We start from the raw sequence: 10,108 nt of genomic DNA, 5'->3' as shown, positions 1-10,108 counted from the left end.
TTGAAATATCAAAATATCCTGAACACCTAGAGAAGCTAAATAGGAAGGTGAATCCAAAGAAAAATATGTAGTTATCCTCCTGGATATTGGAAGTAAACAAGATTGCTAGTCAAAAATTAAGAGCCTTGGAAGTGGGGGTGGGGTTGTGGGGGTGGGGTGGAGGTAAGGGGAGATGGGTAGAGAGAAGTAAGAAGGAGAGGATGGGGAGAGCTTGGGGAAATGGGGTGGATGGGATGGAGGAAGAGTGGATATGGGAGCAGGGAAGTATAGATCTTAATTAAGGGTGCCATTTTAGGGTTGACAAGAGACTGGACTCTAGAGGGGTTTCCAGGTGTCCAAGGAGATGTCCCCAGCTTGTTCCTTGAGCAGCTGAGGAGAGGGCACCTGAACTGGCCCTATCCTACAGCCACACTGATCAATATCTTGCATATCATCATAGAACCCTTATCTGGCGATGGATGGAGATAGAGACAGAAACCCACATTGGAACACTGGACTGAGCTCCCAAGGTCCTTATGAGGAGCAGAAGGAGAGCGAATATGAGCGAGGAAGTCAGGACCCATGAGGGGTGAGCCCACCCACTGTGATGGTGGGGCTGATCTAATGGGAAAACTCTCCAAGGCCAGCTGGATTGGGGACTGATGGAGCATGTGATCAAACTGGACTCTCTGAACGTGGCTGACAAGGAGGGCTGACTGAGAAACCAAAGACAATGGCACTGGGTTTTGATTCTACTGCAAGTACTGGCTTTTGGGAGAACCCAGTCTGTTTGGATACTCACCTTCCTAGAACTGGATGGGGGGGAGGACCTTGGACTTCCCACAGGGTAGGGGAATCCTGACTGCGCTTTGGACTTGAAAGGGAGGGAGAGGGGGAATGGAGGGAGGGGGAGGGAAATGGGGGAGGAGGGGGAGGAGGTGAAAATTTTTAATAATAATAATTAAAAACCTGAAAAAAAATAAAGAAAATATCCCTGAACATCAAGTTGGGCTGCTCGTTCCAAAAAACATGTAACAGCAGTGTCAAATGTTTGATGTTAACTTATGTCTATATAAAATATTGAAAGGATGAGGACCGTTACCTAATTGGAACAGTTCTCAGGGATTCTATTACTTAGGAAAATAGAGTACTGAGACCCAAGAATAAAACTATAAAGATATCACACAGTTCTCCCATGTAACTTCTCAGGCATTAAAAGCAATGGTGGATATTTTTGTGACATATCATGAAGAATGATGCTGATAATTTTAATAAAGATGACAAGTCTTTAAAGTTTTAGTCTTGCTTTTATATTGTAAATCTTAAGTGAATGTTACATAGAACGTGAATATTTACACATTTTTTAGAAAAGCAATGGATTCTTTAATTTTGTATTTCAACTTCTAAAATTTTGGGTAAAATTTTGTTTCTTCACACTATGATTTTACAGAATTTTATTAGTTCATTGGCCCACTCTTGCATTTTGATTGAGTTATTATTTTTGAAGGCCATGTATTTGAATACTTGGAGATAGGAATGCTTAAATTCTGCTGTTAAGTTGACAGAAAATAAAAGTCATTTGGACCTAAGCATCATCTCTCCTATCAAATTCACTTAAAGAATTGTTCACATTCTTCTCAGACTTTAAAGCAGCTGAGCAGTACTTTCAATAGTTAAAAAAAGCAAGTCATATATTTCTCATTAATTTTGAACATAAACCATTTTCGATGACATGGACTCAAAGACCAATCAATAAATAAAAAACCATCAAATATTTAGTTTTGGAGACATGAAATTCAAAATTGAGCTTGAAATTTTAATTTTTAATTGTTGACTTTATTTTATAATTAGAATTTTTACAAAAGAGAATGGATTATTTCTGTGGTACCTTTGTTGCCTATACTCAAGTATGACTGTATAAGTGTTTATAGACTATGACTCAGCATATTTGTGTATACAGTTTACAGGTATTTTCTTTCATTCATGATGAAATAAATGCTCTCCAATTATGATATATTTTGAATAAATGTATAAATGTATATAATACAATCTGAGATATCATCAAATGTATCACTTATTCAAAAACCATCTAAACATTGCTACAAAACAGATTAATTTTACTATATAAGCAGAAAATATCTTGAAATTTCTTGAGATAAATATCTCACTAAGAAAGAGTTCCATTAGTCAAGATATAAAACATAAAGTGTGAATCTTATATTAACTCAAAAATTGCCAGTGATTATATGAGGGTACTTTCCATATAAATTTGTGTACAGCATTTGAGATAGATGTTGGCTGTACTACCTAATTTGTGTACACAGTAACACAAATTTAAGTGCAAAAGTTCTAATTTCTGTCAGATTTTGTAAAATTTACTCATTTCAAAGGTACATTTTCTTTGTCATAGGACTATTATGTATTAAAGAAGCACATAATGTTGGAAAAGGTAGGCAAACATTTTTTCCCACCAACCAGTTCTGAAGACACCAAGTCTTAATTATATAATATATGATTCATTATTTTATTAAATTAATTATAAATGCTCAGCTGGTAGGCTAGGCTTGTCTCCAGCCAGCTCTCACAATTTAAATTATTCCATTTATATTTATCTATTTGCTACCTGAGGATTTGAATATCTCATCTGTTAATTTCCAATGTTGCTTTTTTCATGTATTGCTTGAGACTCCTCAGCTTTTGACATTCTTCCTCCCAGCATTAACTCTGCCCTAAATATCCTGCTTAACTATTATCAGTTTTTTCTTAACAATGAGAACAACACATTTTCACAGTACATAAAAGGATTATTCCACAGCATTTTCCCCTTTCTGTCTAACTAAAAATAGAAAGTTTAGCTTTATCATAGCGAAACTATACAAAACAAAAGCAACTATTAATAAGAATTAGTGTTACAATACCCAGTCCTTTTGTATTTGTCCAACTTAGAGAAAAAAAATATCATCTGTTCTCTCCAGAGTAGTTAAAGAGTTTCATACCTAATTTACTCTCTACAATGATTATGGATAACTATAATTTTAACTACTTAGTCTTCAACCATATCAAGCAAATAAAAAAGATATAATATTTTCTGAGCAACAGAAATTATAGGATAAGCCATTTCCAAAATTAAGAGATGGTAAAGGAGTTGGGCAATCATCCAACGTTCTTATTTAATATTAGGGCATTCAATTTTGGTCTAGAGTCTCTGACAAAAAATTTTGAGAAGCAGTGAATTTTGAAAAACTGCCTTATCTTGTCTTGGCAAAGTTTGAAGGTTGCATACTTGGACATTATACTGTCATCAGTTGAGGCAAGTATAGCTTCTTTGCTCAAGTGACTAGATTTTTGTCATAAAGAATGATAAATCCATATGGGTGCTCTTCCATATCATCCTTTTTTGCAAGTAGATTGGTACTGTCAAAGCAGATGAATCTCACTGTCATGAATAGCCTTAGTTTACTAAACATATTAGATGCCTTATTCTGCAGATTTTTGAATTGTTTGAAGTTCATTTATCCATCTAAATATATCTGTGAGTGACCTTGAAAACATAACTAACATGACAATAAGTTTTGGTGTTATAGATGATTATGTATCTGTGTTTTTAAAATATGTATTACATTTTTAAATGAGCTGCATAGGCTCAATCATCTAAAAAAAGCATAGAAACACACATGCAGTACGTCAGAATTAACTTTAAAATTGTTTCAATGTACAAAAAATCAAACTAATCTTTTTAAGATCAATAATGGATTTTTGGCTTAAGGTAGATTTAATAATCTACCCTTTTTTTCTATCACTCCTGTACCATATCCCCCTTTTTCATTTAGAAAGAGATTTTTTAATTGATCTCCTTTGTTTAGCTTTCTTTGACTATAAACAAAAACAGTTGTAACCAATCCCCCCTTAATAATAATGAACATCCATTTATCCAACTTTTGAGAATATGGGCATTGTTTTCTTCTAGACTCTTTCTTGTGACTGGGGGCATTGAAATCATTGGGAGAACCTTGAGAAAATCAGGATAATTGTTCAGTCTTGGCTGGAGTATTTTATAAGACTGGATCATCTCAGCCAGCAAGTTTAACATTGTTTTGAATGCTGAATCACATGGGCCTTTTTATTTGTGTCTGTTCCCATTGCACTGAAAATAGATAAACATTTAAAGGTGTCTATTTTCTTGAAATAAGTTTAGACTGTGTTGGACAAAAGTCAACCAAAGATAACTCTTTTTTGTATTATGTCTAAGCAGGGAAAAAAATATGTATCACTTGTCCAGTAGTACTTCTATGTTATTTTCCTTATGTTTATGATCAGAGTTTTTAGGTGGTCGTATTTACAACCAAGGACTTTGAAGTTCATTAATTATGAACCATGATTAAACAACTCATACAGTCCTTAAGATTATTAAGAAATATTGTATTTATTGTTTTAATTAAACTTTTAAGTTGCCATGAAATAGCCAACATTAGTTTTCTTGCAATATATATTTTAACTGAAAAAATAAATTAACAAATGAAAAGATAATATTTTGAAACTATGCAGTGCTGGTGCATGGAAGAGTAAATATAGCATTATTTCAGGTTAGATTTGAAACCAGTTACATTCAATATAGACATTGGAAATTCTCATATTTTAAAATGTGATTTTTCATTCCCAGTAAATCTGTTATTTTATGAAATATTGTGAAAAACAATGTTGGTTGTTTTAAAATAGAAAATAATTTTAAAATACATTTTATTTATTGCGAATTTTAGAAAGTTTTTTTTGCCTTTCAGACTATAATGTTCTAAACATAGAATAAACATTTCAGTAAAATGACACGATTAGCAAGTAAAGAGACATCAGAGGAGGTTACCAGAAGTGACAAGGATATGCAAATACATTCCTTCCTCTGAAAATGTCATTTTTATTTAATGAAATATAAGAAGTTACAGTTTATATCTATCACAGGTAATCAACAGTTTTTTTTTCCAGTTATAAGGCCATTTCAACTACTTATTTAACTTATTTTCCTTTTAAACTATTGCTGTTGTCACAATCCATAATTCCAGTACTTCAGAGTTAGGAGAATCATGAGGCTAAGCTAGACTACAAAAGAGACACTGCCTCTAATACACAAATAACTAAATAAATAAATTTAAATTTACTTTATCTATTTTATCCAATTTCTACATATTACAGTAATCTAATTAAACTGCTTAACTTCAGGTAACCTCCAAAGATATCTTAAAGCTCTCACCTAAATAGTGGCCTGATAAATTTATGCTTTAACTTTCTCTTCAATTAAGCTAACTGTATGGATTGTATCAAGCTTGAAACAAAGTAGCAAGAGTTTTGGCAAGATATCTATCAATTCTAAGTTAGAAGCTGTTATATCAAAATTTAAAGGCATTAAAATAAACTATAATATTGGGAGTGTGGGAGAATACTTCAAATCCCAAATAGTGTAAGCATAAATATCTTTAAATTATAATTTAAGCATTAAAACTGAAAAATTGTGCTGTTTTAGGTAGAGATTAGGTGCCCATTTTTCTGTTTCTCTCAAATAGAATTAGAATTTACCATTTAAACAAACTTCAAAGCCTTTCTCTCAATTTAAAGAAACCACTAAACATAAAATATGTATTTTGTGAGCGATTTCCCTGGAGCATCCAATGTGCCATGCACACGACTCAAAAGGTTATAATTAGGGGTAAGTGTACACACACTGAAAAACTACAATTCCAAATGTTAAAACTTCCTCTTAAAACTGTAGGACATGCAGGTGATTTTTGCTTCTCACGAGGATTTCACATGATCATTTATTCATCAGTCTCCCTTTGAATGAAAAGAATTATCAGAGGCCAATCTTGACAGAGAAGAACCGGAGATACAGCTTTTAAAATATTCCATTTATTAATGGCTGAATAAGGTCTTTACAACTGCTTACATTCTCCAATTTTCAGCAACTAAGAATCTTCTAGGTTCAAAGATCTTAAGTTAAAAAGTGTACCATCCTCCATAAGTTGTGGATGAGAAGGAACATGGTGACTGGGGGGCGGATGCAACTGAGAAGGTCAGAGGTACAGAATTAATGAAGTCGGTGACCATACAAATGTTCTAATATGCAACAATTATTTGAAAAGAACTATAAAAGAGCTTGTCAACAACATGATTGATTTTGTTAAAGAAAGAAGAGGGCAATGCATCTACTATCTACTAATGAGTGAATACATTCCATGTGTGTCTTTCTAGGTCTATATTACCTCACTCAGGATGATTTCTAATTCCAACCATTTGCCTGAAAATTTCATGATGTCATTGTTTTTTCAGTTGAGTAATACTCCACTGTGTAAATGTACCACATTTTTTAACCAATTTTTCCATAGAGCGGCCTCTAAGTTGTTTTCAGATCTTGTTGTTATAATAATGGACTTATGGAAAGCTTGTGGTCTCTATATCAACACCTGGGGAGCCTGTATGGGGCCATACAAGGACCTCTGTATGTGAGAAAGTTTGAAACCTTGTCTGTAAGGACCCTTGGCAGTGGGACCAGGACCTATCCTTGGTGCATAAGTTAAAGCTTTGAAGCCTATTCCAAATGGTGGGATAACATCCTGAATCTTGATACAGTGGGGAGGGGCTTGGTTTGGGGGAATTTAGGAGAGGAGTGGGAGGAGAGGAGAAACTGTGGTTGGTATGTATAACAAATAATATATATATTAAATATATATTATATATAGCTTTATATATAATATATATAAAATGAATAATATATATACACACACACATACAAATACCAAGAGTAAGAATAGGGCATTATTGATTCATCCATAAAGAAATTGTTACTCACGCAAAGAAGAATGGATGTGAAAGCCTCAGGTTTTCTTATTTTGACTTTAGTTTTTCTTAATAAGAAGATAAAAATACAAATCAGGAAATACACACACCATTTTCTAAATTTTTTAAACAACAAAAAAGGCTTAGCTATATGTTCTTCATGGTTTCGAATCTGTGGTAGCAATGCATCTAGCTTAGCTGATCTCCAGGATTCCACACATCTGGAAGGAGATGTATGATGCAGATGTTTTAGAAGAGTGGGTCATCGGGAAAGGCCTCTAAGAAACACGTCTCAAAAAACATATGAAGGAAGTTTGAGTCAAAGCAGAACCAATTATTAAACGGTTGAAGAAAGCAGAGCAAGAAGGATCTTCTGGTGCTGCGGAAGAAGATGAAGATGAAAACATCAGTGTGCTATATTCAAAGTCTGTAAGTGTATCAAAAGTTAAGACTGTGAAGTCTGACAACAAGGATGATGACATTGGTATTGATGCCATTTAAAGGGATGGATCAAATTTAGTTTAACAGTATAATGCTGTATTTTTTTTCTCTTTTATCAGCCAGATGTGCAACATGCATGTGCAAAAGCTAAAACGGCTTAACACCATACTACATTTGATATTAAAAAGTTATTACTGTCAGTGGTCTATAATTAAGCTCAAAGAGAAATCTAAGGAGTTCATTCATATCAGTGAAGAGTTGTAGTTTGTTTATTACAGCATGCTTTTTTTGAAAAATTTACTGATGGACACATTTGGATCACATTTATTCACTTATAAAAAGTAAGATTTAATTTTGGTAATTCTTCCAACTTTGAGCACCGAATGGCTTACATGGAAATATTTGGTTATTTTAGGATGTAACTGTATTTTGAAAAATTTTAATTAAAATATAAATATATCACTTCCCCCTCTATGCCTGTTAAAGGCCTTATTTGATCTCATAATTTGGCTGTTCTACGATTCTGTTAGAGTTGTTTCAGACAAGCAAAAGTCAATAGATACCCACTGGAGCTTGCAAAGCTCATCAAATTATCTTTATTAAAATTTATTCTGATTACTTCTACATTCTAAATGGTCTGCAAATATATCCTTCTATTCATTGGATTTTAGTCATAAAAAGCTTAAGATACATTCATTTTTTTTCTGGGTTGTGGTGATGGTACGTTCGTTTATTCCCAGCACTGGAAATGCAGAGGCAGGTAGATGTCTGTGAGTTTGAGCACAGTCAGGATTACACAGAGAAACTCAATAACTATATCAAAAGTATGTGCTTATTTCTCATCTATTCTTACCATGGTATGAATATCTCGTATCCCATTTCCCTTACAATTTTTTAGCTTGATACTCTGACTAGGTGAGCAATCTCATTTTTTGTAGACCAGCCTGATCTAAACTCATTGAAATCCACCTGTTTCTGCCTCCCTAGTACTGATATTTACTTCATGCATCAGCACTACCCACTAACAACTTCTTTTCTTATATTCTTTAATCCATGTACTTTACACTTGTTGAAAAACTATGTTTTCTAAAATATTTATATTCTTCTATTTTGTATACTTATTTTAATATCCCTAATACTATAAACTTTAAGAGTGTGGGAGGTCCCTCTGTCTATATGTTGTTTTTATTGCTTAATGAATAAAGAACTGCTTTGAGCCTATGACAAAGCAGGGTGCGGTGGAGCAGAGCTAGGCAGGGAGGTTTAGACTGAATGGTGGAAGAAAGAAAGGCAGGGTCATAGAGATGTTGTGTATCCCCACTAGAGACCATAATCCAAAACTGGGTTAAATTCAGATATAAGAGTTAGCCAATAAAAAGCTAGCGCTAATGGGCCAAGAAGTGCTTTAATGTGTTTCTGTGTGATTATTTCAGGTCTATACTAGCCAATCAACCAGGAACAAACTAGTGGCATCCTTTTTCCAACAAAACTCCAGAGGAGCAATCACTTGATACGGTTTACTATTGTTCCATTTTATCAATGTATGTGGATGGACGCTTAAAAGAAATCCCACACCAGCTCAGAATTGAGAAATAGTTATTTATTAAGGGGGAGACTCACAAATCAGAATCCTCTGTTTGAAAGGAGATTAAAAAGTGAATCCCACAACTGGGACAGAGAGGCTGGAAAAGAGGCTGGACACGTGCTCTACATTGGCATATATAGTATAAGAGGCCATGCTCCAGTGGGCAGCTAACCACTAGTTGTAAGACTTCCTACAGCAAATGTATATTCTTCTTCACTATTAGTTGTTTCTACATTTGCCATATATATATATATATATATATATATATATATATATATATATATATATGCATTTATTTATGAGTACAAATATCCTTCTTACACGAACAGGAAGAGCCAGTGGAGAAGTTGTTTCAATAACTGCTTAAAAACAACAAAATTTTCTAGATTATTAAATATATGACTTTATTCAAGATAAACTGTGAATATGATATTTTTCAAATCTTAAAATCCAGGAAACAGTTCTAAGAAAGGACAACAACTGAATAATTAAATAAATAGACAAAGTTTAAGAAGTGCAGTTTGTAGTTCTTTTCCATCTGCATGTGACACTATAAAATGCTCCTTTAACAGTACCCTAGAACTTATATTTGCCATAATGTAGAAACAACTCCATGTTAGTGATCTGTGTAGGGACACTCTTCAGCAATGGGGACTTGCTGTCAGTTTGTGGAGAACAATCTATGTCTTCACAACAGTGCTGGTTGTTCAAGAATTCCATGAAGCTCCTCTAATGATCACACAACTGGATCTAACTCAATCTGGAATTGGAAACTATGGTGACCAGGTATGACCAAGTGAGATTCCCTCTCCCTCATTATTTAGCAATTTCATTTAAATTTTCTTCAAGTATGTATACAATTTAGAAAGTTTCAATTGTATTGGGTTTCCATAATACCCCTCATGTGTGCCTTAATTTTCCTTGTCTTGTCCTGTATTTCCACCTACAATCCCTTGTCGCTACCCTTTCCCACTTGAGTCTACCATTTAAATGCCTTCCATTCATATCTATTTTACTTTCTTTTCCAAATGATATCTGTCCATTCTATTTATTCCCTTAGTTTCTACGTACCATTTATGCTTCTACATATTGTAGCTTCGTTATCGCTGACTTAACATCTAAGTTCTTTATATTGAAATTTAAAATAAAAATCAATGAATTGTGATTTTTAAGCATCAATTTCAAATAAATCAAATAAATACACATATTTTGTAACAATTAAAGAATGAAATGATTACAAAAGCTCAAGGAAACACAGTTTATAAGATTCATACAATTTTT

At 33.5% G+C, this 10,108-nt stretch overlaps 1 pseudogene; it reads left to right on the top strand.

The window, feature by feature from the left end:
* Window positions 1-5,643: 5,643 nt before the first annotated feature.
* LOC125387584 (eukaryotic translation initiation factor 5-like) lies at window positions 5,644-7,302 on the top strand (annotated as a pseudogene).
* Window positions 7,303-10,108: the final 2,806 nt, after the last annotated feature.

Source organism: Myodes glareolus, chromosome 8 (genome assembly GCF_982192425.1).
Source record: "Myodes glareolus chromosome 8, mMyoGla1.1, whole genome shotgun sequence".
Lineage (NCBI taxonomy): Eukaryota > Metazoa > Chordata > Mammalia > Rodentia > Cricetidae > Myodes > Myodes glareolus.
Note: the sequence above shows the minus strand (reverse complement) of the source record. Positions and strands in the feature narration are given on the sequence as shown.